The sequence below is a fragment of the Wyeomyia smithii genome, chromosome 1 (genome assembly GCF_029784165.1).
Source record: "Wyeomyia smithii strain HCP4-BCI-WySm-NY-G18 chromosome 1, ASM2978416v1, whole genome shotgun sequence".
NCBI lineage: Eukaryota > Metazoa > Arthropoda > Insecta > Diptera > Culicidae > Wyeomyia > Wyeomyia smithii.
In genome coordinates, this window is record NC_073694.1 from 121,128,498 (window position 1) to 121,155,887 (window position 27,390).

The following is a 27,390-nucleotide window of genomic DNA, read 5'->3' on the forward strand; positions in this document are numbered from 1 at the left end:
TTATACATTATAAAATTGGCGAACTGTCATTAAGTGTTTTTTTGTACTTTGTGCTATCTCGATTCCTACAATTTGCTATTAATATTTGCAAATTTGCAGCCAAATAAAATTTAAATGTAGAACGCGGAAATTGTTCTCGAGTATTTGGTTGATTCTAGAGACGAAGAAAATGATTTCGCGAAACAAATTTTTTTTACGCGAGTATGAAAAGGATTTTTGGAAAGCTTCAGGGTGCCTCTCAGCCTGGAAAACGGTAAAATATTGATAGCGGCTGAGGAAGTTTGCCATCCAGCGTTTTAACAAATTTTTTTTCGGAAACACCGGTCTATACCGATGACCATTTCCGACGCCACTTTCGAATTCGTCTAACGTTGTTTTTGAAGATTAAAACAGCTGTAGATGCGAAAAATGGTTTTTTCTTCAACAACCGGACGCAACGGGAAACTGAGACCAACATGCCTTCAAAAGAGTCAGCAGCAATAGTCGGTAATACTCCCGAGCAATTCACTCAAACCTTCCAGGTTTATTGAGATAATGACATGGTTGACCAATCTTGTGAGGACTTGAGCTTTATGCTTCGTGTAGATTAGAGTGCCAACCAAAATGGTCATCTCGAATTTAAAAAAAAAACTATAAATGTTTACCCGCCCGAAAAAACACCCTGTGTAAAATTTCAGCTCAATCGAAATTAAAATAGACTGGTTTACGCCGATACTTGCGTCCTACGACGTGTTTAACCAAGGCAAAGCGTTTCGTCTTCCAGGGCCGACCAATTATGTTCGATACACTCATTATTTTCATAATATTGTTACGAACGTTTACTATCGAGCACATCAAAACAAACAACAGTTTGACATTATTCATCAAATAGCAACGATGCGGCACGTTGCTATCGCGTTGCCAAATTTAATAACTCGCTACGGTGGGATTGCTATTTCCCAAACCAACATAGCAACGCACGGTGCGGTTGCCGCGTTATGGTGGGAGTTGCCAAACTAGCTTCAGAAACTTCAATTTAGCCACTGGTGGGCTTGCTCTTACCATAGCTTGAGTTTTCAGAAAGTTGACTTTCGCCCCTGCTACTTTCTTAAACCCATCAAACATATCTTTTATGTCCTGTAATTTACCTATGTCGTTTACAATTAGGCTCACATCATCTGCAAAACTGTACAGGCCATCGAATTGGGTTTGGCAACAACTCTGTAGTTTTTGTAGTAAAGGTTCTGGATAAAGACAAAATAGCATCATCGATAAGGGATCCCCTTGTCTGACTGATTTCCCAATTTTTATGAAGTTAGTCAATTTTCCATTTATCAATAATCTGGAATACGAATTTTCATTGATGTTTATTACTAGCCTGACGAAGCTACCATTAACTCCCATTTTTGCAGTGTATTTTCTAGAAACGATGACTGACATTATCGAAGGCTTTTTCGAGATCGAAGGATACTAGAAGAGAAGTTTCTTTTTTAAAAGCGGTTTCTAAAACTATATCTCTTATTGAAACAGTAGCTTCAAAAATATTTTTATTTGGATTTGAGCACTTTTGTGCCTTAGACATCAAAAGTGAACTAACTTTACATAATCGCGCTTTGAGAACGCGTGTAACAAGTTTGAAGTCAAAATTTAACAATGTTATCGGTCTGTAATTTTTAATATCGCTACTATCTCCACTTTTGTGAATCAGAATAACTATTCCTTCTACAAAATTTTTCGATATCTGACCGTTTATTACCTCGTTGACAACTAGTAACAATTCGGTTTTGATAATATCCCAGCATTTGACGTAAAAACACTTGGGCAGCCCATCTACCCCAGGTGATTTCCTGGACTGGCTGGTTTTAATGGATTGAAAAAGCTCATTTTCGGTAACCTGATTCATCATGTCTCTGTTGGCTGATAAATTCTCATCAATAGTTTTCTAGGGATTGAATTGGTCATTTAGCGTAACTTGTGATCTCTCATAGAGTGTCGTATAAAATTGGATGATTTCCGCTTCTATTTTCTGGGGATCAGATTTTAAATTTCCCATCGAAGTTTTAAGGATGCTTTGATCACTGTTTTCCTTTTTGGTTTTAATTTTTCTCTAACATGATAAATCATTTTGTTTTCTCCTGCCACTATAGTTTTTGAGTTTGCGTAGAAGTAATTAGATTTTTTTCTGTAAAGCCAACCTTTTCCCCTTAACGTGATTAATTTCAGTTAAAAGAGCAGGATTATTTACGAATTCATCGTAAAGAAATGATAAACAAATAAACAAATGATAAACAAATACAATAAAACCAGTAAACCTTACATATATCAAGTTATCCTTTTATAATTGCTGCTTCTCATTAGAAAGTCATTTCGAAAAAAAAACTAAGAGATAAAATAGGCTGCACAAAGTTTGCATTCGTGTCAATAGCAGGAGAAGAAATCGATATACTAACAAAAAATTAAAAACAGCTTACTAATCATATGAATTGTCTACTTTTCACACATCATAACTAATTTAACAAGTGTCAGCGGAAGCGGAGTTATAACTCATAGAGAATTTAAAAAGCTTAATTATCTAAAACGATTGCCTATTATAATTCACAAAAAGAGACTTTTCAATGCTTGTAATTGTGATACAATTACCAGTATGCATGGATGGATTAGAACCATAATTTTGGATCTCAATAGCACAATTTGTATTGTGCCGTGTCAAATAAATCAAAAATAAATAAATGTGAACAAAAAAAAATGATCGAAACCGGAAGTTCGTATATCCTTTCATTCTACAATAGTAAAAAAAAATTTGATTAAACTTCGGATTACGAATTTTTTTGCAGGGCAAGAATGCATCTTCGAAGACAGAATCAATTTTTTAAATATACATGCAATCCGTTGCAAATAGATGCTTAGAAAGGTAGACTACCAGTACGGTTTTCTACTACCTCGGTCTGTAGAACTGGATACAAAAAAATAATTATAGAATTTTATTACAATCTACAGTTTTACTCTAGGTTTTTACCAGCTCATAGTCTGGGATGACTAGAAAGGAATGTTAGAACAAAACAAAATCAGGAACAGATAACAAATAATGATAAAAAAATACAAATAGTAACTGGCCCAAGGCACTGATTGAAAAAGGATAACTTCTTTCAACAATACCAGTTTAAAATAGCAGTTTTACTCTCAACATTTCAAGTACACGTATAAATTTATAAAACTCATCCATGATGCATAATACATGCATTGGGTGATTCATCTCGAAAGGTTAATTGTAACAGTTTTTTTTAGGATCAAAGTAATTTAGAATTTCAATATGTTTATCCGTACACAATATTTTTCAAACAAAAAAAATGTCGATACACAGTTCCATTTTAGCTTTTATTGGCAAAACATAGTTTTGCGTCGCAGCAATTGACATTCCCTATGGCAAATGGCGCAGCTATCGTAACAGTGAATATAAAAACTGAGATGTTGCCGGTCACGCCTTATAATACAAATGCCATCCGTAGCTGCATTACGCTATTTTCTTGGCAGCATTCTAAAAGAAGCGAACGTTTGACTGCATAAATCCAAAACATGTAATAACTTTTAAAATTGGAAGCGTTACAAAAATATTAAAATTACAATGCAGCATTTTTATTCAAACGCTGCATCTAATCAGCAAAAAATGGATCCACAAGAGGAAGGAAAAAAGACTGTACTGTACATAAAAATACATATACACATTGCCTGAATTACGCCGAAAGCTTTAAAACAAGTTGAAATTATATATCTTAGATTTTACAGCCATCCAACGTAGTAGAAAATGTAATAAAAATACAAGTAAAAAGTAGTTGCTATAGTATGAGGCGCATGAGACATTATTATCTGCTTATATACAGCACCAAAAGGGGCTTCTAGTTTATTTTAGATTTTCTTTTGCTATTCCGCACCAAATTGGAAAAAAATCGGTATAGGGACGAAACGAATATCGCGTGCGCTAACAAGTGGATGATGCGAAATCACGGGAAGCGAAATGTGTGGTTTTTATTTTCCACATGCTTTACATCACCCATTCCAGACGACTATCGTTCCAAAGTACACGACGTCGACGCTGCCGACTATACCGAGAGATGCCTTTTCAATCCACCCAAATCCACCCCCTCGTTGGGCCAACTACATTCTCCTAATAGCTAAAACCATACTCGCGAGGCTGGCGGCAAAACAGCAGTAAGGTTCTTTCTCATTCCTTTGTCGCCCTTCTCCAACCATTCCGGTGAGCGGAGACGCGTTAGAGGATAATATCATTTAGATGTGTTCGTGAACCACCTTACGCACTATCGCAGAAAAAAAACTCATCTTCTGCATTTCATGCGACGATTTTTCACGATGATCATTAAAATGATGTATATAGCGGGGTTGAAAATACATAGGGTACTTCCAGCAATTGTTGTCCACTCTAAAAAAGATTACTATGAAATATTGGAAAAAGCTTCTCATAAAAATTTAAATAAAAGATCGATCCAGTTACTGTGAAGTGAAAAATTTTGTTAATTCTTTTTGATCAACATCTACAGCCGTGAAAAGCAAAGTACAAGTGCTGCATTCCAATTCGGCATTTGACCTTTTTTGTATTCGGCACAGACTTCGCAACCAACTGGTAGTGTACATGACAATTCTGGGGCTAACGCTACGACCCTACTGACACTAACAGTCTCTCCAGATCCGGTATTAGAACATACGATGATTGACTTTTTAGACCAACTCCGAGACATAGGTACCAATCACTTGTATAAGAAAAAAAGAGTGATCACAAAATTAAAAAAAAATCTCTATACAAAATGTTCACCTAGCCGAAAAAACACGCAGTGCAAAATTGCAGCTCAATCGTACCTAAAATAGGGTGGCCCAAAGCGATTGAAGATTGGACCCAAGAAACCCGAAAAATCACCTAAGGATTTTTTTGCTTATATTAAATCTCGCTCGATGTTTCATGCATTTTCAGAGACATCTGGAGTAAAAAATTGTTCCAAATCGAAATTTCATGTATCTATAGTAATGTGAAACCAACAAACTTTTCACAGAACATGTCACTAAGGCGATAAGAATTGTTAAGTAGATATTTTAGTTTCGATAACCGAAGCGATGTCTACCCTCCACAAGTACAGCAATTACTATCCGCACCCTATACGTGTAAAAGTGTCTTTTTCCGTAGCTTCAACAGCCGTTCGCTATTCAATTTCAAAAGGGAAAACAGTGTAATAGGATGAAAAGCGCTTGTAAGCAAGGGTGATACATTTTTAACTAGTGGAATGATGCTGCAGGACGAGAGCGAGAGAGCGCAAATAGAAGCATAAAATAAAAAAAAACCGCTGGTATGAGACGCGAGCATCCGTGAAAATTATGTGTATAGTTACTAAATATTAACAATAATATGAATTTACGAATACAGAGGAAAAATGACGTTGTTGCTGTAATGTTCTAGCGCTCTATTTTTTTAAGAAGAAAGGGGGTGCTTGGTATAAGAGCATGTATACGATTAAATATAAAATTGCGAATAATGCAGGGGTTGTTTTTTTTTTGTGTTTGGAGTTATGATATGGAGAAAACCGTGAGGAAAAAACGATTTTGCTGCTACACAGCACATATGAAGCATTGACATTCGCGAGCTGAAAATGTTTTACCAGGACTCCAGAAAGCCTGAAGACGATATTAGAATTAAACTGATTCGAGTACTTTAAACTAATACTTATTATATCCAGTGTCAGTTAAAAACATGGATCATGCATTCGGCAAAACTGTGTTTGATCGTATCGGCATTTCTGGTTACTCGTTAGAGATTACGCGCAATTTTACCAATGGGCATTTGCAAGCGTAAAAAATCTCCATAACATCTACTTCTAATGTGACGCGACAATGCAAGGTAGAAATACATCACAAAACAAAACAATAGTGAATATTATCCATGGATTTCCCAGCTCTTTCTTGCTGCTAACAAATGTGAGATGCAGACGACGATACTGGCGCGACGTCTTAGATATATTCGTGGCTGTTTAGTGATGAAAGAACCGAAAAAATATAATTTTTGATACATATAAAATCGCACAGCAACCTTCTCCGTCCTCTCCGCGGCATACCGCGGTACAATTCATGTCGGTGGCGGTGTTTGCTATTTGGAATCTACTCCATTTATTCGCATAGCCAAGCCGAATGCTGTGTATATCTGTGTGACTTTTTTTCTCGCTACGTTCGTACTACTTATTTTTATTTTTCGATGTAGAAAAACTGGGTGGATTTGTATTAGTGATGGTGTAAGGTCGGATGTTGATGGTTTGGGAAAACATCGGGAAAAGCGGAAAGGAAAAGAAGTTGATTTTTTATGTAGCTGCTGCCGCTGATGCTGACTGGTGGTACACCACTCCTCGCTCGGACGGATGCTGCTTTTCGGCAGTCGGGAAAACTCTACGTTTTGTATATAGAGCATACAGCGATATTAGTAATAATGTACATACATAAGGAAAAACAACACATTATTACATACAATTTTCGTTTTTCCAATAGAGAAAAATTGGTGTAGCAAATCAGCAAAAGATTTCTAACCGCCAAACTGAGCGTACACGTAATGACACCCGCGGTCTTAGTTTAGGTTTTTAGTTGTGTGACAATATTTAACAAAAAAAAACGCGAATTCGTCAATAACGGCCGCAGCTCGTAATCAATGCAATTATCAGCATAAAGGTGTAATTAAATTTGAGATTAATATTTTGCTCGGGCTGGACAAACTTAGATAAGTGTTAAGAAGTGAATCATTTTCATAGTGTGCTCACACATTGAATAGCTAGGAATTGCTAGTCTAACCAAACGCGCGAAATTGATAACGCAAAAGAAAAAAATTACAGTAATTAGCTCGCCGCTCTCACCAAAATTTGGCAAAGAGAATCATCAGAGCTGTTTATATATGTGATATTACTCGAGAGTAGACGGTAAACGCGAAAAAACTATGTACATTAAAAAGGCAACCACTCCATTCGCAAAATGTGAAAAAGTAAAAACGATTTTTTCGTCTTGACTGTGTGGAAGTTTTCTATCCTTTTTTATTACTGCAGTACATGCTCTATTTTTCGCAATTTCGTACCACTGGTTACAATATTTAGTTTGTGCTCTGTATCGGCATTACCAGGATGGTCGATGCAATGGGGAAACGATGGTACCCGTAATATTTTATTTCTGCATTTCTAAGTGACTGAAACAGAGTGTTATTTCTAGTGCAATTTAGTTCTAATACGAACCATACGATAGTTCATTTTGTGTGTAACTTTTATCTCGGCCACATTGGAGTACATAAAATGTCCTTGAATGTGGACAGTACGGAGCGTGAATCGAAGTGATAAAAAAACGTGATGGATGTACTACATATAACAATTCTGCATAATGCAAAATCACAATGATCAACTCGGTTCCATACCGTTGCCAGAAAACACAAAACAATAGGCAATGCTTGTGCCGAACATCTATTGTATAACTATCGAACTTTGGATACTAACGGAAAAAATACCCGGTAATCTTGAAGTGCGATAACTGTGAAACAGGTAGGGTCCTCACATGTGGTAGTTATCTACTCAAACTTATTTTTGGTATAGTTGGTTAGCCGTTTGTTGCTGTTCAGCTGAAGCTGAGTCTTCTCTTTATCGCATTTTCTTATCAATTTTGGCAATGTTACTGCCATCACTTAAAGAAAAAAAAGGTTGAACTATGTATGTACATTTGTTGTTCAATAACAGCGTGTACTCAAGTGTCACGCATTGAATTATAATAGGAGAAGGAAGTTGTATTCTTACTCGTTGTGGCTTCAATAAAAACTCATCTCGCACTCAAAACCATGTATATATTCACAAATGTACAATAGGAAACAATACACCATAAAACAGCATTTTCAACCAAAATATTTCTGAAGGCCAAATGCTGTGTACGTAACTTCAAAGAAACCATAAACGTGTCTTTTGAAATTTGAGCAACAAATTTCCTAGTCGCTCATTCTAAAGTGCATTCAGATTCCCGGCAATTTAGTAGTACACCCTATTAGGTGGATTTTAATACATCTTTCACTCTTGTTTTGCCGAATTGCAGTTTAAATAAAAGTGTTTGTTATCAGTAGCCCCGAAAAAGCGAGAATATGAGAAGTATTCAATGGTAAAACTGTGTTATATGAAACTGATAAGATTACATATGTATTTTGAACTAGAAAATTGCAGACAATCAGTAAATTGATAGTCATATAGTTAGGGTGTGTAGTTTGGTCACTAATATTAGGCTGCAAAGTATAGTGCTGTTTCGATTTTATCACGGTTAAAATAACACCTTTCCGTAAATCCAATGGAACTGTGAACTTCAATGCTGTTCAATTCAATCTCCATTATTTCACCAAAGCCACAGTCTCTCTAGATTCGCCGCATAATGTTTTTTTAACCTTGATTGAATCGAAAGAGACCTCCCAATTGGTCACATTTTGAATAATAATGTTGTTTTTTAATAATGTTGTTTTCACATTTTGAATAATAATGTTGTTACTTTGGCGAAAATCTTATTTCTACGAATATATATTTTACCATCTTTCTTCAGTGTGGTCTCACTGTGCAGCATCTTTTAGTCCATAACGAAAACTATGCGAAACGAAAACTAACTATGCCATAACTCGTCAAAAACTTTGTTACGATGTTAAATTTAACCATCTTGGTGTTAAATAAAAACAAACTTTTTTAGTATAATATTGATATAAAATAAAAACACATATAAATGATAATAAATAATCACTATGCGGGAGATATAGGGCACGTAAAAAACCCATAAAATAAAAAGATATCTCTGAATTCTCGTACACGCAAAAGTTCGAGCCTGAACAATTATTGTGCGAAAGAAATAGGGCAATGGTTACCCAGCATGTACAGTCAACTAGCATATTGGACAGTTCCTTGAAATTTTTCACCAAAACATATACAAACATGTAAGACGTTGCTAGTATTGGTCAACACTTTGTTAATTTAGTGTTTTTGTCGACTAAATCACGAGGAAAGCATAATTAGGGTAGGGAACATATTCTAAGCAGCTTAAGGAAGCGCCTGTGTATTGAACGAACTACTGGAAATGTATTGGGTGAAATTAAAACATGAGTATATCAAATTGTTCTCTATCTTTTTCTCTGTTAACACTTGTTTTTAGATTGTACAACTGCGTTAGTAAACTTGACAAAAATCCCACCTGCTACTTCTCGTAAATTTCTAATCAATTATTTCCCCAGTTAGTACATTTTTCAAACGTCAACTCCACATTTACTGCTTGAAATAGAAATAAAAATAGCATGACTTGCATTATAATCGTTAAAACTAAGAAAGATTTAACAATAATCAATTAAAGTTTCCAATCGAGGGCCACTATTCCAATCACCCCGAATCTATTTTAAGCAGTTTGCATCTGTTTTGCAGGGGATTTACTTTAGCACCCGAATAGCGCATGAATGGCTTTTTCGGTCTTGAACGGTATGTTATGTATTCGTATTCGTAGGATAAACTAGTTAATCAGACTTTTCGAGCAAGTCATTAAAATTGTCGATATTGATCAAAATTCAAGAATTTACACAAATAGGCGCCACTACTTAAACCGTTCCTTAACCTTATCCTATGTACAGGGGGTAGACAAAATGATTGAGACAGGCAAAATTTTGTCAATCTTTAAATAGTCAGAACTTCACGAAAAATGAATCAATTTTGATGAAACCAGTTTCATTTTGAAACTATTCTAGTTTCCAAAAATTACTAGGGAATTTGACTCGACCAACGGACACTGGAAATATTCCGGATTTTAGCAGTGTGTGTGTCAAAATGTCCATTTTTGCAACGCTTATAACTTTTTCTGACATCTTGTTTCTTTTAGGTTTATATGTTTGTTGTTGTTGCCCAAAGGTTGAAAATATGTCGAGAAACCAACGAGATATGAATTAATTAAGTATGTTTTCTGCAGTTTTGTTGCTCATTTTCACGAAAAATTTTGCCTATTTCTATTAACACAGTCTGCAGCCGGCTGTTAATGTACAAGACAGAAGCAGAACCGGCATAACGCTTCTATTGTTGCCAACCAGTCAAGGTGAATTTTTTTGTGATCTAAAATATGTTATCGAATATGTTGACCTTTGCTTTATTTATATGTTCAATTTTTGAAATTCCTGAAAACAAAACTGGATTTCACGAGAGTATGCTTCAAGATGTCTTGCGATGGTAACATCGCACATTTAATTTAACATCAAATGAATTTAAAGTATACACTTTTCTATCGATTGACAAAGTTTCCTTTTTGTAACTAAGGCTACGACTGGCCCACAAACGACAAAATAAGAAATTCTTGATTGTTTTTATAGAGTGATAAAGAACGAAACCGGAGGCTCCCGAAAGGTTTTTCTTCACCACTATAACTCGAAATACCAGCACTTTCACGTAATATAAGTCGATCAACCGGATATTACCGGAAACATAACTTATCCCAGTTTTAGTTAACTTATAAAAACAAATATTTTTGATTCTATAACATTGATTTTGACAAACACCTGGGCATTTTGAGAGACGACTTCACATCTTTAACAACATTCATCGTTGTTTCAGTTCAAAATCACTTGTTTATCTCCGAATCGTTATATTTTAGCTCATGGTATAAAAACGTCAATATCATTCACAAAAAACTGTTGAATTACAGTCGTTTCAAAACTCTCGATTCGACCGAAAATACGACTTTTGGATGTTGACAAGTTGTTAAATGATCAAGCAAACATCACACGTTGAGTTTTTCCACTTTTGATCAGGTTTGAAGCATATTTGCTCCGATGTGCACCGTAACATTTCGTTCAGCAGTAAGTTATATCCAGGCTAATATCGCTTGTTTTTCAAACGTAAACATATCGACATACATTGAAAATTGTCAGTTGGGAATCACGAGCAATTCTACTATTATTATTTACTATTATATTCTACTCACAATAAAAAAGTTCAAGCAACAATATTCATAATTTTCGACATTGATTCTTTTCATAAATAAATGGAAACAATACATGATCATGGTGATTTGATGTTATTTACAATATGCTTAACTATTACAATTTATTTATTTATTTTCATCACATTGCTAAACAGCAGAGAGCTGGAGAACTATTTCTCAAATAGCTATCCATTGCTTTAATCAATGTAATACCGTAGGCTTCCGATTTTGGCATGTTCCGTTTTTGGCATGCTCCGTTTTTGGCACACTCCGATTTCAGCAACAAAAGAATTCCGTTTTTGGCAACATTTTATAGTACATAGTTACAAATATTTTTTAGGGCCAAAACGGTTTATTTGATCGGTATAACGTCTTCGGCAAAGTTGTAGGTAACAATTTTGTCTTTCTGAAAAAAATATACACTCTGAACAATTTTTATCTTTGTAACCTAAAAATATTTGTAATCATTAATATCTACCGAAAATGAGTCGTGTTCCAAAAAATTAAACAAATAGACACATAATGGCATCTTTCGCCTATGAAAATGGTCGAATAGGTTATTTTTTATTTCTTTATGTTTTTGTGTTTATTTGTGGATTTTTTAAGCGTGATTAAATGCAGTATCCCTAGAATGATATATCACAAAGCGCTAAATTCAAATTTTGAAAATCAATTAAAAATTTAACAAAAGACTTATTGGTAACTGTTACTCATCGATTGGGTAAAAAATTTACTCAATAAAAAGTCGTGAATGGGTGAAATTTCTGTCATTAATAAGGTAATTTCAATTTAACGTGTACACCAAGGTCGCTTTTTACGCGGATTCCGGAAACTACGCGTTTTTTTTACACAGATTCTGGAATTTACGAGGGTCCCGATATTACGCGGTTTTTCACGCGGATTCCGGAATTTACGCGGTATTCTTTCTTTCACGGATTCCGGGAATTTACGCGGGATTTTTTTAAGCGGATTTCGGAATTTACGCGTTTTTTACGCGGTTTCCTTTGACGCGTTCGTATCCACCGCGTGAAAAGCGACTTTAGTGTATTTGACTCCAATTGTAAACATCGCACTATCGTATATAACAGGTCTGGCAATCTAAAACCAGCCGTCGTTTACACTCACTCGCTTTCAAATAAAACAGAGAGTTTGACGTCAAAGACGCTGTTGTTCAAGTGCTGTGACTTGAAATTTATTCCAGTACGCTATATACGACGGATTTTGTTAAAAACCTGTTGAATCGTATAAATAAATAAAGTTTCATAATAATTTTGAAGTCTCAAATTGAACATATTAATGGATAAAAAGGTTTTCGTTTTTGGCACGGTTCCAGTTTTGGCAACTGAAATTGAAAATTTTGTTGCCAAAAACGGAAACTTACTGTATCTCGAAATTAAAAGAAATCCATTAGCATATGACAAGCATGCATAGTTTGTTCAAATATCAATAGTTTTAAATGCAATGATTTAGCTCGCTCTCCCTGAGCGTGTTTAACAATTAAACGATGACGATGAAAATCTTGCAGTCAGGGTTGATATTTGTTGACACTCTTGAGTGAAAGTGAATAAAAGCATCCATAAACGTTTTTTTGCAATCCTTTCAAAGTTCTCCCTTTCCGCTTTTTGCATGGAAGTGAACTGTCAAAACACCTCATTATATTTCATGCGATGGAAGCAAGACAACAAAATCAGTTTATCAGTTAACGAAGATTGTCAAGGCATCGGTCAGTGTCAGTGAAAAAGTGTTTCGGTGAGGTTCATTTTGGTTGAGTGGACTGTTTGTTTTCCTTTTTCGCTTTGAAGTGATGATCATTTGGTTGGATTTGTCGTCAAATTTTATTCCGTAACCGTGAACGATGCGCGCGATCTATTTCATCTGAGTATAACAGCACGTTACTAGGACGAAAATCTAGTGTATCTGAAAGAGTGCAGCGATCATTGGAAGTGAGAATTGAAAATGATTGGCTGTAATTTTCGAAGAATTTCGCTGGGGAAAATGACTTTTATCAGCACTGATTGCAGTCATGATATCTATCAAATAGGAGCTTTTTCCCAGCTGGTCTCGAGGTACGATGCTGGCCTAAAAAGCCAGTTGTCGTAGGTTCGAGTCTCGGCTCGGGAGAGACTAGTAGTGTCAGTAGGATCGTAGCGCTAGCCCCGCAATTGTCCTGTACACTAAACAGTCGGCTGCGAAGTCTGTGTATAAATAAACAGAAGGTCGAGTTCCGAATCGGAATGTAGCACCAAGGCTTTGCTTTGCTTTAGGAGCTATTTTAAATAAACGACAAATTTTAAAAAAGTATTTTTTGGCCAAGTTGGCTAAAGAACACGAATCCACAATAAACTTTTTTCGCTTACTTGTGGATTGATTTTTTACTGCATATAGCTTCAAAGTTTGCGTTTCTTCGTCAGTAGGTAGCCTACTAGTTAGTAGTGTTTTCACATGAGTCGTGTTCTTGACTACCCATTCTTTTTTTTTTACTTTTTAACTTTTTTTCGTACAGAGTAACAGAGCAAAAAATATCCACCCCTTGACAATTCTAACGTTTGCAGTGAAAATTTATTCGACGTTGTGCTTTAATATTGTATGATAAAACAGTAAAATTGGAATTATTTTTAAAAAGAAGTAAGTTAACTATTTCGAAAAAAATCGAAAAGAGAAACTTTCAATGTTTTTTTCTGGTGTTCGGTCTTCCTGTCAAATTAGTAGTTGAGACAAATGCCTGGTTTTTAAGTGTATGTGTTTTGATAATTCTTCTCGCAAAACGGATAGATGTCTAGTGAAAAAAAAGTTCTTAATGTTTTAACCGTGTAGATAATTTCACTTTTGTTTATGTACGTTTGAGTAATTTTTTTAAGCCTCCATACTTGAACCAGTAATTTAAGGCCGTTCGAAATTGGCCGCAAATAAACAGTGGTAAAATTAGGTAGCATATACTACCAAGAATATACTTTCTACACTCAACTCCTGGGTCTCATTACTGTAGATAAACTAAAGCAATTAGAGTTGGAACGTAGCATACCTGTGATATAGTTTTTAAATTGAAATTCAACAAAGCAAATGATATATTTTTTTTATTTCACTACCGTCAATAACATGCACATTGCATTTTAAATTGAAATTTACCCGAATTACACGATTATTGAATTTACGGGATTCATCGCCGAATCAAACATCGTGCTTTCCATTTTGAGGCGAAGGTTATTGAAATTTGGGGAATTGAAGCTCATACTAACTTTGGGATTTCATTTACTGCCGCAACATGTTTACAATTCCAATGCGCACGCGGGTACCAAAATTATTTCACAAACTATTTGTAAAATTGATCAGAAATCGCTCTAAACATTTTATAGTCGAACAGCTAAACATCGATCATGAACCAACTCTTCAAGTACTCCAATGACAAAGCTTTATTAAGTGATTGCTCCGCAGGATATTACTTTTTTTATTTCAGAATGCATGCATGCTTTTCTTCTGTAAGAACCCGAGCAGGAAAGCATAGCAGAATCATAACTCATGATAAAACATATTGTGTTATGAGATCTTGTCATGCTATTAGACGGATTTTCTTTTACAACATTTATTTGACACGGCACAATACTACAGATGTTCACGTTTCCAACACGCATATCAAAGGAATGTAAAGTTTTGATATCATACCTCTTTGTGCCTTTCATAAGAAATTTGAATTTTAAAATAGTATATTATCAATCATTTATAACATGTTCAGTTATGTGTTTGATATTCAATAATTCAAGTAATTCAAAAATATCGGAGCCGGTTATTTTCGTGATTTTTAACGCAAGCTATTGGTTTGTTATTCACAATATCAAGATTTGTTATTTACGTCGCCTTGAAGGAACAATATTTTGATATTTTACCAACTATACCAACCATATTAAGATCGAAATGAAATATTGTGATACAAAGTTTCCAATATCTGGATATGATACTAATTTTCTGCTCGAGAACTCAATCCTCAATATCAAATGCATAGATCAAATGCATAGTTAATTGATCACACATGCTGGTTTTTATTATGCCCAGGTAAGAAACCAGCAGATTCTTTAAGTTTTCAACCAATCAGCTTATTTTTTCCTATTAGCAAACTGTTTAAAAATATTATTTTTTACAAGATGAAGTCATACATTAACAAAAATTCTATTTTTGTAGATGTACAGTTAGGATTCCACCATTGGCATTCCCCAACTCATCAAATGTCCAAACATTCTTGTTTGATACGAACTAACGAGTTAAAACTGCTCTTCTAGACACAGAAAAGTCATTAGAAGTTGTTTAAGTTTGATTACGGAATTGTGAGCTTGGTATTCCCCATTTTTTATAACCAGAACTGAAAAAAAGCTCTGTAGATTATTGTATATGGGAGTCAATCTGTTGCTTGTTAAGAAGTAGAATACTGAATTTTTTTTCAAATCCTGATGAAGGTTTTTAAGCGCCTTTTTTGGTTTGGTATACTCGAATTACATAGGTTTAGTGGTGTCGAATTTTCGTTGAAAATCGTTGCAATTTTTAATTGCTATGATACGTTTTCTTTATAGTCAATACGATGCCAAATAAGTTAGTTGTAAGATTATATAATTTGTTCTGACGAGTTGGTTTTCCTGCAAATAATTAGCCTTAATTGCGAAAGCAAATAAAACTAAACAATTTTTATCACGCACCTCTAATAGTGTTTTAATGTTATCATTTATGAATAACAACATCATTGCTAGTGCAATATAGAACAAATATATAATGTAACGATTTTCTCGCATATTCTTAAGCCTACTTGTTTTTCGTCAAAATACACAATATATCTAAATTATATTATGCCTTTTTGAAACGCACTAGTTTCACGTCACATTTTAGACTAGACGATCACTTTAATATCCAAATCATCTATATTGCTAATTACCATATGAAAATTGTCCAAGTTTACCAGTTATGCAGAAATAACTGTTCATCAACTTCAAGTTTTAGTGTATACAGATTCAAACACCTAAACTTATTTAAAAAACGTTTCGTAGCATTGGTTTAATTTATATATGAACCCTCAAAACAAAAAGTTTTGACGAAAGAACATATCTACTCTAAAAGTTAAAAGGGTTTCGTTTTTCCATTGAAAGCGTCCCTAGAAGAGAGACAATAATTTTTTGAATAGTTAACTTCCTATTACTGTTCGAAACTATTATTTTTACTCAAACTTTCCACATGTCAAAATTATAAAACAGAAATCCTACTACTGTGTGGATGAGCAACCAGCTAAGCGTCGTTATATCTATACATAATTGCAATCAACTCTTAGTGAATGATCATCATCTAGGAGCACCGCCGTAGAATGTAAACAGCCAAACATGTGTGGTAAATGTACGTCAGAATACACGTACATAAAACCGTCTACATGCATGTGAAGAAGGAAAGGCAATCGACCGTTTGTCCGACACTGTCACTGGGTTAAGGTGAAGGTCATATATTCTCTATGCTGTTAGTGTTCTTGTCTGCGCTACGATGCCATCTGTTAGTCAGCTTTACCCGATGCCGGGTGTGTTTCTGCTATTTTGATTTGAGTAGAATTTGCTGTGTGTGCATACGCATTAGTATAGTACATAATGACATGTGCTTGTACTTAGTACAGTGCTTTACATCCACTAGAAGTACGTACGATAGGAGTGCCACAGCAATGTACAACATACTCCAGGAGTGCATCGTTTTCGAAAGTTAAATTTAGTAATTGCAAACCTCTTGAGCATTTTGAAAAACTTATTAGTAGCCTAACAATTTTAGATTTGGAATATCGAATATCGATACCATGTTGTAAATGTTTTTTTTCTGCTTTAACAATCAGCATCAAAATTCGAAAAATATTAACACTCTAAGCGGTACCGGTTGGCTTACCCTAGCTTCAAATATGTACCGGTCGCTTTGCTATGTACAAACGGTTGAAAGGAAATGTTGATAGGATTTACTTGGCTGCTTTCCGTAGTGAAAAAGCTTTCACATATGTCGGTCGACCTCAGACTATGCTGGTATGCTTGCATCCCCGGTGTGTACAAATGTGAAAAGGATATGCAATGCATACAACGAGGTATGTGCTGCATGTGCCACGGGTATTTTGCATCGTATTCTGGACAATCATGCCACCAACTAACACAAGTGCTGCAAAATAGTTTCACTTTCAACTTGTTAACTCGTCGTGGATAGAAGTAGAGTTTATGTGAAGTCGCTGTCCAAGTATTGTTTACACTATTTATTTTATTGCTATAGCCTAGTATGCATTTTTTTGAAGAGCAGAAAAGATAGCATTTGTATGAATCGTTTTTCTGATAAAATTATGGGTACATATAACTTAACGCAGTTTTATGATAATAAATAATTTGTTTAACACTATAGAATAACCCGGAACCAAAAACCCCTATGATACGTCATTCAATTTTGTTTTTTTTATGTGAAAGCGATTCAACTTTCACCTTGAACTCAATTTTTGTAAATGAATTATATTATGAAAAAATAGCAATGTTTAAATACCATTATATTCAAAAAATGTTGCGGTTCGCCCTTTACATAACAGTATCTGTGTTCACACTTAGCTTAATAGTGAAAACTCCTGTGTGAGAGTATATTTTTTCGTCGAAAGTGAAAGTCAGGTTCTAGTTCAATGTGAGCTATTTTTATTTTAGTTTTTCACAGTGCTAGAACATCTCAGTTCGTAAAACGAACTTTGAGCACGATGCAGCACCAAATAGCATCGCTGAATGTTATGCGTGAAATGATTTGCACATTGTAGGTGGGACAAATCGAAATAAAACTTTTGTACAATTGTTACAGTAGGTGCTGTGTAGGTCACCAATAATTATGCACTTCTATATCGACCATTTTTATTTTGCATGAAATATTCGCACTTCCGCGAGTAAAAAAAAAATTAAAACTCAAGAGTGATTTTAAAAAAAATATATACAGTGTGAGAACGAATGGTAGGAAATTACTAATGGTTTACAACAACCACAAGGACAACTTTTATGAATTTCATTAGTTGAGGTTTTGACAGGGAGCCCGTTCTTTCGGCACTAATTTTGTTCGAATTGATGACATAATTTCTGTGATAGTATAATACGATTTTACAAGACGTTTCAGAAATCAATTCATGAGTGAAATATTGACAGGAAGCACGTAAACCCGTGCTTCACTACAGCAAACATGAAATAGCGTTTTACAGGTGACGCAATAATTGTTTCCGAGTCTTGTGCCTTCGAAAACTCGAAGCAGTGGCTTTTAGTCGACCATTTCTGGCTTCAACACAGTGTCACCTTAAGGCCTCTTCAAGTAAATGTATTCAAGAAAGTCCAAAGTTGAATAAATCTGAGTAGATTAACGTTAAGGCCTCTTTTATCAAATGTGACCATCTATCAGTCCCTGAAATATTCCCAACACGGAACCTAGCACCCTGTATAAGAAAAGTTCTGTATCACTACTATGTAGATGATGACTAGGAGCTTAAACTAAATCTAAGACTAATAATTGTTCGATTTACTGTTAAATGGGCACCTTTATGTCCTTCAAATAGCTATAAACATTTAGCATGTATGTCAATACTGGTTTTGTGTTCTGGTTGCTGTCAGAACATCGACATATGTTCGTGATCTTTCTAGCAATGAAACTCTGTCATTGTGCTGATTCATGAACTGTTCTAATTAATGTACGATGAAGAGTTTCTCGTAGGTGAACACAATATTCTCCAACCATCCTTCTGCGGCCGTCTTCAGCAGCGCCTTCGCTCTTGTTTCTGCCCCACCGAAAGATCTTGAACCTTCTGGATTTTTTAGAACTTGATCTGAAGTTTATATTTCAGGATCCAATCGGAATCGGATCGGAAACTCCGATCAGATACGTTGACCACCTATTGGATGGTACCACGTCGAGGATCTCTACCATGACTGGTGTCACCACAGTAACTCGCCATCCACCTTCATATCGTTTTCTTGTACTTCCGGTCTCCAGGTATCTTTTAACTCTACGGTTTCTGATTCTGTTCGAGATCCATTTTTGCGGAATACCACTCGATAACAAAAGTCATACATTCATCCATTGAGAGCTGAATAAAGCGACGAGAGGTCGTCCAATGCAGTTTCATGTGCAACGTTATAATAATTGTTAAATAAATATAGCATTTCAATTGCCGGACCCTGTGTTGAGAAAATATTATGCATCATAAGGGTTTGGTTTAGAAAAAAATGTTTATCCAATTTTTACACCTTTAAATCTTTTCGAGGAGAAGTTTTATGAATCTATGAAGATCGGTTCAGTGTGCGGATTTTTTTTCTCAACAAAATTCCATCAGTGTACACCAACAAACTTGCATTGTTTACACAGGGTTGATGTTGTAGGTACTATACACAATATAACTGATTCAAAGCGTAACAAAATAATGTTTTATTTTACAGAACAAAATACAATAAGTGGTACACACTTAACTTAACTCGGTAAACTTCCCAACAGCTAATCGAACTCGGCGAATTTTTTGCAGATGTCAGCAATATATTTCGATCCGCAAGGCAGCAAGCATTGACACTCAATTTTCCGATATTCTTGAAAATTTTGCCGAAAACTTGCAGAATATTTCGCTGAATTTATCAGCTGTTGAGTTCTCGGCAATAAAATTTAAGGGTGTATGGCTTATGGAATGTAACCAATATTGGTAAACCTAACCTTCATTGACTGACGAGTTTCTAAGCAAGACTTTTGAGCACTTATTCACTTTTTTTTCCAAATCTTCCGTAGTTTTTGGTCAAACCTTTCTGGTTCTTAATATTCTATGTTTTTCATGATCACCCGAAACTTACTTACAACACATATTTGATACGAATGGTTTCTAATTATTGCCTATCTTTTTATTTTTGGTAACTTGTAATGTCTTGTAATGTAGTAAGAACGATAAGTGTCGTGTCGTTTTTCCCGCGTCGCGTCTTCTTGTTTGCCTTTTTGAGGCAAAAAAACTATAATTTTCAAATATTCCTTCACTTGTTCTCTCATTCTCTTTTGTAATTTAGTTTTAGCTTTTTTGTAATCTAAGTTCGAATACACTTTAAAAATTAACACAAAAATTAAGTTACAAGATAATAATTCATGAATCAATTTTTAATGAAGCAGTGTTTATTGAGAACCTTTATGACATATTAGCTGGGAACACATCCCCTTTGAGCTCTAAGACTAGTTGCAGACGTTTTTCCAAAAACGAGCGCACGCGGCACGCATCTGGGCCATCGGCATCTCGTTTCAGATCATGGAAATAAGCCTTTTGAATTGGTCCATACTGCTCACTTTATATTATTTGGAAAAGTGGAAAAATATGCTTACGAAATTATTGAACGGCCCCATCCCGAGCAGGAGAAAATAGCATCATAATATCACAACCAGATATTGGAAATACACCTCATTGAGATCTTAATGTGGTTTACATAGTTGGTAAAATAACAAAAAATATGAAAAGCAAAAAATATGAAAAGCAATGGTTGATATTTCAATAACAAACCAATAATTTGCATTGAAAAATCACAAAAATGACCGATTCAGATATTTTCAGGTTATTGAACACTAGATATAAACTGAATATATTATAAAAAAATCAATAACGAACAATTTTCACTTAAAAACGTACTTTTAATGAGATATTTTAAAAGCAACTCAAATATCTTATTGAAGGCATAGCGAGATATGATATCAAAATTTTATGATATTTTCATATCCATGTATGAAACGTGAATATCTTTCGAATAACTTGATAAGTTCTTATAGCTAAATATGTTATTGATGAGTTATGATTTTGTTATGCTCTCCTGCCCAGGATACGTCGTCTATTGGTTTCTTAAGATTCAGTTATTGCCTGCTTGCGGGTCAAACCGCAAAAGAAGCATCAAGAATTTTCAAAAGATGCTAAGTTTATATTAGATTTCATAGAGAGTGAAAACGAGACAGATGAAGATGAAATAAATAGTTAACAATAAACATTGCTGTTATGTGTTCATTTCACTCACGTCGAATGACTGATGGATGCACCTATCAACAACTAAATATACCTAAGAAATGTTCTCACTAATTTTGAAAGTATTGCGAGTCATCTGTTTCATAAATTTACAATTAACGTTCATTAATCAGGTAGTTGGTGCATTTTTGTATAGAAAACCCCAGAAACATATATACATAAAACATCACTCTACTCATTCATTTAAGAATTTTCAAGTATCAAAATTTAACTAGCTTATAGTACAAGGTCTAAGCTTTCAAAAAAGTATTTGATGATGTGCACCGGTTTGCCTCTTTCTCTCCTATATGCATTTAAATCTGCGAAATTATTTAATGAAAAAACGCTCTAGCTTAGTTTAGAACGATTGTGGCAGCATGCTGTATTTTTATGTTGGTCATATTTGTCTAGAACATTATATTCTTGAGAAAATAACATTTTAAAAGTTATGCTATAAAAACTAAATTTGGGGGGTTTGACAGCGAAAATGCTTTATATTCCAATAAATAGACGTCATAGAAATTTAATATCTTCTGCAAAGTTTCATATTTTGAAAAGTTCTAGAACTTTTCTAAAGAAACTATGCATGTATCTTCGCTGTATCAAAAATTAGATTTTTTATTTTTATGCTACTATCAAAATCATGATCAAAAAATTTTCTTATCAACATTTTCGCTATGTTTTTTGGTGAACAATTCTTTCGAACATTGTTTTTGGCTAACATCAACCGTTTAAGCGCAAATGAATTAAGTTCGTCAAATTGCCTTTTCCGACCACTGTGCTATGTGGTCCCATGGTGGTCTATGCCAAAGCAGTGCGGTCATGGCTAGGATAGACCGCCATAGCGCCTTATGAGCAACTATGACGCCCCCGACTGGCGTATATCAGGAACAACCATCTGACCATCTGGACTAGAAACGTACTGGAAGGCCTGCCGGGTTTTACGGAACGAAGATCCCTGCACAGAGTATCACCTCGCCGTTTCAGCACGATTTTATTGAGGGAGCCCGATGCAGTTGCCACCTGAAAGACGTGGTACCTTAAAGAAATTCGTTTCCTACTCACATCCGTTTCCTACGCTACCAATTGCCATAATTGGGACCTTACTGGCATCAGCATCAAATCAAGATAGCAAAAATTCTAGAAGCTTGAACGTCTAGCTGGTTAAAAAATCATATAATAAGAAAGATAAAAAATCAAGCTGTCAAACAGTTAATAAATCAAAGACTTAAAAAAAATACAAATTTAGACAGTTTAAAGGACAAAAAGTAGAAAATTTAAAAAGTCAGAGAGTCGAAATATCGGACATTCAAAAGTTGTCAAAAAAAAAATCAAAAGTCAAAGGTTTTCAAAAATTAAGTAGACAAACAACAAAATGTCAAAGAAGCCAAATCTAGAGAAACATTCCAAAAGATCCTATCTGCTTTGGTCGATTTTTTGATCGGTCACTTTCATTCAACCACCACAACTTATTAAACACCTTTTATGACACGTTATTTGCATAAGTTGATAGCGGAGGGATCACTCTAGCCTTCTGAATGAAAACCACGCTTGGGAGAGTTGCTAAAGCTGAACCATTACCGAAATGAAAAGACGCTCCGGAGAAACGATGAAAGCAGATAGGACCTTTTGAAATGTTTATCTAGAAATAGTCGAAAAATTAAAGTTTTGAAAAAAGTAGAAAATCAAAGGACCGAAGAGGCAATACAATTACGATTTGCACGAAAAACTTTTTTTAATATCAAGCTGTGACAAAAGGGCAAAGAAGTGAAATCGTCGTAGAATTTTTTGGAACGACCGAGTTATTTTGAAGAAAAAATATAGAATAAAGATACACTAAAATGTTGCATAAAGCTTTGCAGCGAAAGCTGTCCAGTTCACTTCATCCGTAGCATTCTGTAGGGTTTCCAAAAAAAATCGATGTTGAAAAAGTCAAGGTGCTCAACCATAAATTGAAAGAAGATGTTATTTATAGCATTTTTGTAGAACATTTCGACTTTCTAAAAAGTTTTTTACAGGTTTTATGTTTGAAAACCACCTTTTTGCATTTTTTCGGATATTTTTTTATTTTTGTAGCGTTATTTTTGAATATCTTACATGGTGTAGTTCAGCATTATATTCAGAGCCTATTATTAAACATCGCAAAAAAAGGATTTTTCCATAGTTTTTAAATAAAAAAAATCTCAAAAGTTTTCCATCACATATAAAAATTTCAATATTTCAGTTCCCCGATAATCAAGGATATTTTTCATGTAAATCTTCATCATAAATCCCGCTTTGCAGCAAAAATTGCAGTTTTTAACCGAATTTTTTTTATATGTGTTCCCGATCAGAAGAGCATACCTAAAAATTTGCAAAACTCTATCAACGGAAGATACAAATAACATATTTTGATACGATTTTGTTTTTTCCCATTAGCTTTTGATAACAAAATTGAATCTGAATGAGTTATCATAACAAATCATGAAATGGAGTTGCTCTGAAACAAATCTAACAATTTTTTCGTCTCTATCAAAACCTGTTGTTTATAACAATGGTTGTTATTATACTGTTCTATGTGCTATCTAATTTTGATAGAAAGCTGATACGTTAGTAACAAAGTTGGATATGGGTTTGATATTAGTAGAATATTTTTTGTTATGATTTCTGTTATTTCAACACCTAACGGAATCAACATTAAAACACAACCTGAAAGGTTTTTCACATAACAAACTAACAGCCTCTGTTACATTCTTGTTTTTTCTTTCTGATCGGGTTTTGGAGGGATTTATCTGAAAGTTATGTATAAAATTAACTTATTTGCTCTGTTAATGAAAAAGTGGAAAAATATGCTTACGTAATTATTGAACGACCCCTTGGCCAACATGTGCGACGATACATCCAGGGTATTAAGATCCGGGGAGCTGGCAGGCAACAAAATCTTATCGAGCAAATCAGTCAAATTCTCCCGACACCACGCTTAAACAATATTTGCCGTATGCACCGGTGCACCGTCCTGTTGAGGGACGTAATGATCCTTCTCGTGTGTGCCAAAAAGTACATTTTTGCAACGCGTAGAACTTTTTTTAGTATCTTGTTTCACTTAGGTTTATATGTTGTTGATAAATCAGAATTTATTTTGAGTTCATTGGTAGCCAAAGATTGAATATTCACCAAGGAATCATCGAGGTATGAATTTATTAAGTATGGGTGTTGATTTTGGGGTTTTTGTCCCTGTTGGGTACTAATTTTCTTAGAGCTTGCAGCACTCTAGCAGAATTCAATCGAACATTGTGGGTGTGTAGGTCTTATTGAACCAAGCAACTTTGCAACTTGCGTTTGAAAATTTATCTGGATTAACATATAAAAAGGTCAGATTATTTTCACGCGGATTTTCTCTAAAAGGTTATTTATGCAGATTTTCAAATTAACGTGGTTTTCTTATGAATCAATATATCTTGGTAAAAATCATCTGAACTTTCCTTCAAAAATATAAAAAAAAATAAGTTTAAGATCCTACTCTGAAAAAACAATAATTTAAAAAGAAATCATTCTAGAAAATATCGGTGATCTCAGATTTTTTTTAAAGAAGAATTTTAGATAGACAATTTAGTTGCCTAAAACGTTCTATGCACTGCAAATATGTACACTTTCACACACACTCTTGAAATCCGAAACATTTTCGGTGTAGGCTGGTCACGCCAAGTTCCCAAGTAATACTAGGAAACTAGGATAGTTTCCAGTGAAATGAGACCGTCATCAAAATTGATATATTTTCCGTAAAGTTCTGGCCTAAATTTGAAAGAATTTTATTTATCTCAATTATTTTGTCTACCCCCTGTATAAATCAGGACACTTTTTTGGCGCAACAATTTTGTTGATTTGGATATTTAGTGGAACTAAAAATTGTTTGTTGGGGAACAGATACTTTAAACTTAAACAGTTCCAAGTAAAACTAAACAATTACCAGAGGATTACCTATAGACTGCCGCTATGCATGTCCATCATATTATAAGAGTTGGCAAGCCAACGAAAATGCATTTTATTACAGTTTCCTATCATTGCTTTTTATGGGATGGTGCAAAAAGTTTGGATATTTTTTTAAAGTTCTCCAGTACTAAGTTGTCGAATTCATCTGTTCTCAGGAAACTAAAAACTATAAATACCTTTTTAGTTACCATTTTTTCTCAAAAACTCAGTGACACCCGGGGTGAACCTTTACACCTCCCCCAACAATGCTAAATCGTGTCGAATAGCAGCACCCAACAAATACCTAGCGGCAAAAGCAACTCCTGGGGTAGGGTAGGTGAGGTCTCCTTCATTTGGGTCTCCTCCAGTAACCAGCCGCACTGACTTGTGCTCACCTTTATAATATCGATAATTATCGTTAACGTCGAAAAATTGACGATAATATCGATGGCCAGCATTAATCGATATTATCGACAAGTATAGATAAGTTTCCCATCACTACTTCTGACCTGCGAGCGTGCCGCAAACTACTTTACTATGACGTCGCGACTCTTTCATCTTGCGCTGTGAACAAATAACAAATGTCAGCAAGTCTACACCTAGCGCGTCGATAAGCCTATGTATGAGGCTAAAGCTGACACCAATAACAATACACAGACACAGAAGCCATGGTGTGCTTCTACACCATGATGGAAGGTTGTATTCGAATTAATTGAACAACCTGTATTTTATCCAGGCCAAATTAAAGGATATGAGGGCCCCCATTTTTGTTTTAAAAATTTCGAAAAACTATTTTCCCAGATGTAAAATAGCTGTTTAGCATAACGCATCGAGCTATTGCTTTGAAAAGACAGGATAATGCAGACTGCAGCTTGATTCTACGCATGAAGATTAGAAATAGTCGGGTTTGGTGCTCTACAAATCCGTACCCGACCTGAACCCGAAACTTTTTTCGATCAAACCTATGCCCGGAATTCTAAAACCCAAACCCGGGTTTTTTGGGTCGTTTTTTGTATCAATTTGATTTTTTTATAGCAATTTGAGTTTTGAACCTCGAGTGGTTTTGCAATGTAAGTGATTTTTGCAGTTGCATGATATTAGACATTATTATTTTATAATCATGCTTATTTGATATAGTCAAATAAGTTTCCAAACCCAAACCCAACCTAAACCCGAATTTTAATTTTATCAGCAAACCCGAACCTGACCTGCAACCGAAATTTTCAAAAAATTTCAAACCCGAACCCGAAGAAACCTTAGAGATTTAACAGCAAATTATTGGCGTGAAAAAGTTTCTGTTATCTCTTCTCGTTCGGACGTAAAAAGACATAATGGGGTGAGGCGAATTTTCGCCATATTGTAGACACGGTTCGTGACGTTAGCATGTAAACGGGAATAAAAAAACTCATTTCCCGGAAATTCCCGGGAACCCGGAATCAAAAAAATATCTTTGCAAAAACGAGATTTAAAACAAAGTTTTTTACCCATTATGGACCAGGAGTTGAAGTTTTCGAACAGTACTTTAGATTTTTTTTCACACATAACTGAAATGAGAAAAAACTACCGGGCACTCCATCCTCCCATTTCATTGGGAGGAAAGCGTTTCGCGCAAATGTCTTCACAAACACAATGTTTTAATAATTGTTTTACAACTGAAAAAAAAACATAAAAACTATTGATAATAGTTTCAGTTTTTACCTAAATGCTAATAAAACTCTTTTTTATTCGCCTGATTTTGATCTAGTATTGACCTGGCGTGCTGTCTGAAGTGCACCATAAAATTAGTCAGTTTCATCCCACCACCACACGTGCTTAGTTCGTAAACAATTATCTGGCATATCTTTCTTACTTGCGTCGTAAATCGTGATGCCGTTTCTTTATCCCCGGGTAGATTTGCACTGGCCCTGTGGAATAAAGAAATTCGTTATAAAGTAAAAAGTGTCCCACGTCAAACGCTGTTTTCACATTTAGAAAATTAGACGACCGCTTCAGATTTTGATTGCTTGGATCCAGCACAGAATGCTTGCTTGTGTTGTTGTCTGAATGAGGAAAAGCTTCATCGCGGGGAAGAAGGTCGAAGCTTTCAAAGGCAAATCTAAACGTTGGCTGCTACCGCGGGTCTTCTGTCGTCAAACAATGGTTTCAGATCTGCTGAGAATTTTCCGTTAAGCCTAAATAATGCAATTTTCTTCTTTAAAACTTGGCTTAAGTACGCTGAATCATCGCTGGCCTTTGAATTCTAGAATACTTCCATATCACAGATTCCAGCTCTTGCTAAATTTCATTAGAAACTTGAGTATCCAATCTTTTTAGTTTGTTGAAGAGGAAACTGAGTGTGGGCAGGCATTATACGAAGCAAAAATTTACTATACAGTAAAGTCTTATTTTACACGATTTTTTTTTACACGGTTTCATTTTTACATGATTCTTTTTTACGACGATTTTCCAAATAA

The 27,390-nt window shown here is 34.9% G+C and overlaps 1 protein-coding gene across 11 annotated transcripts in view; it reads left to right on the plus strand.

The window, feature by feature from the left end:
- Window positions 1-27,390, plus strand: part of LOC129717605 (broad-complex core protein isoforms 1/2/3/4/5) — a 192,128-nt gene that overhangs the window by 86,018 nt on the left and 78,720 nt on the right. For 3 of the 11 annotated variants that reach the window (XR_008726713.1, XM_055667628.1, XM_055667629.1), the window contains exon 1: window positions 6,360-7,544. The exons of 2 other annotated variants lie outside the window; for them this stretch is intronic. The gene's annotated coding sequence lies outside the window, so the exon portion shown is untranslated. Of the gene's footprint in view, window positions 1-6,358; window positions 7,545-27,390 lie in introns of those variants that run through there. 6 more of the 11 variants (XM_055667624.1, XM_055667633.1, XR_008726714.1 and 3 more) reach the window with 4 other exon arrangements.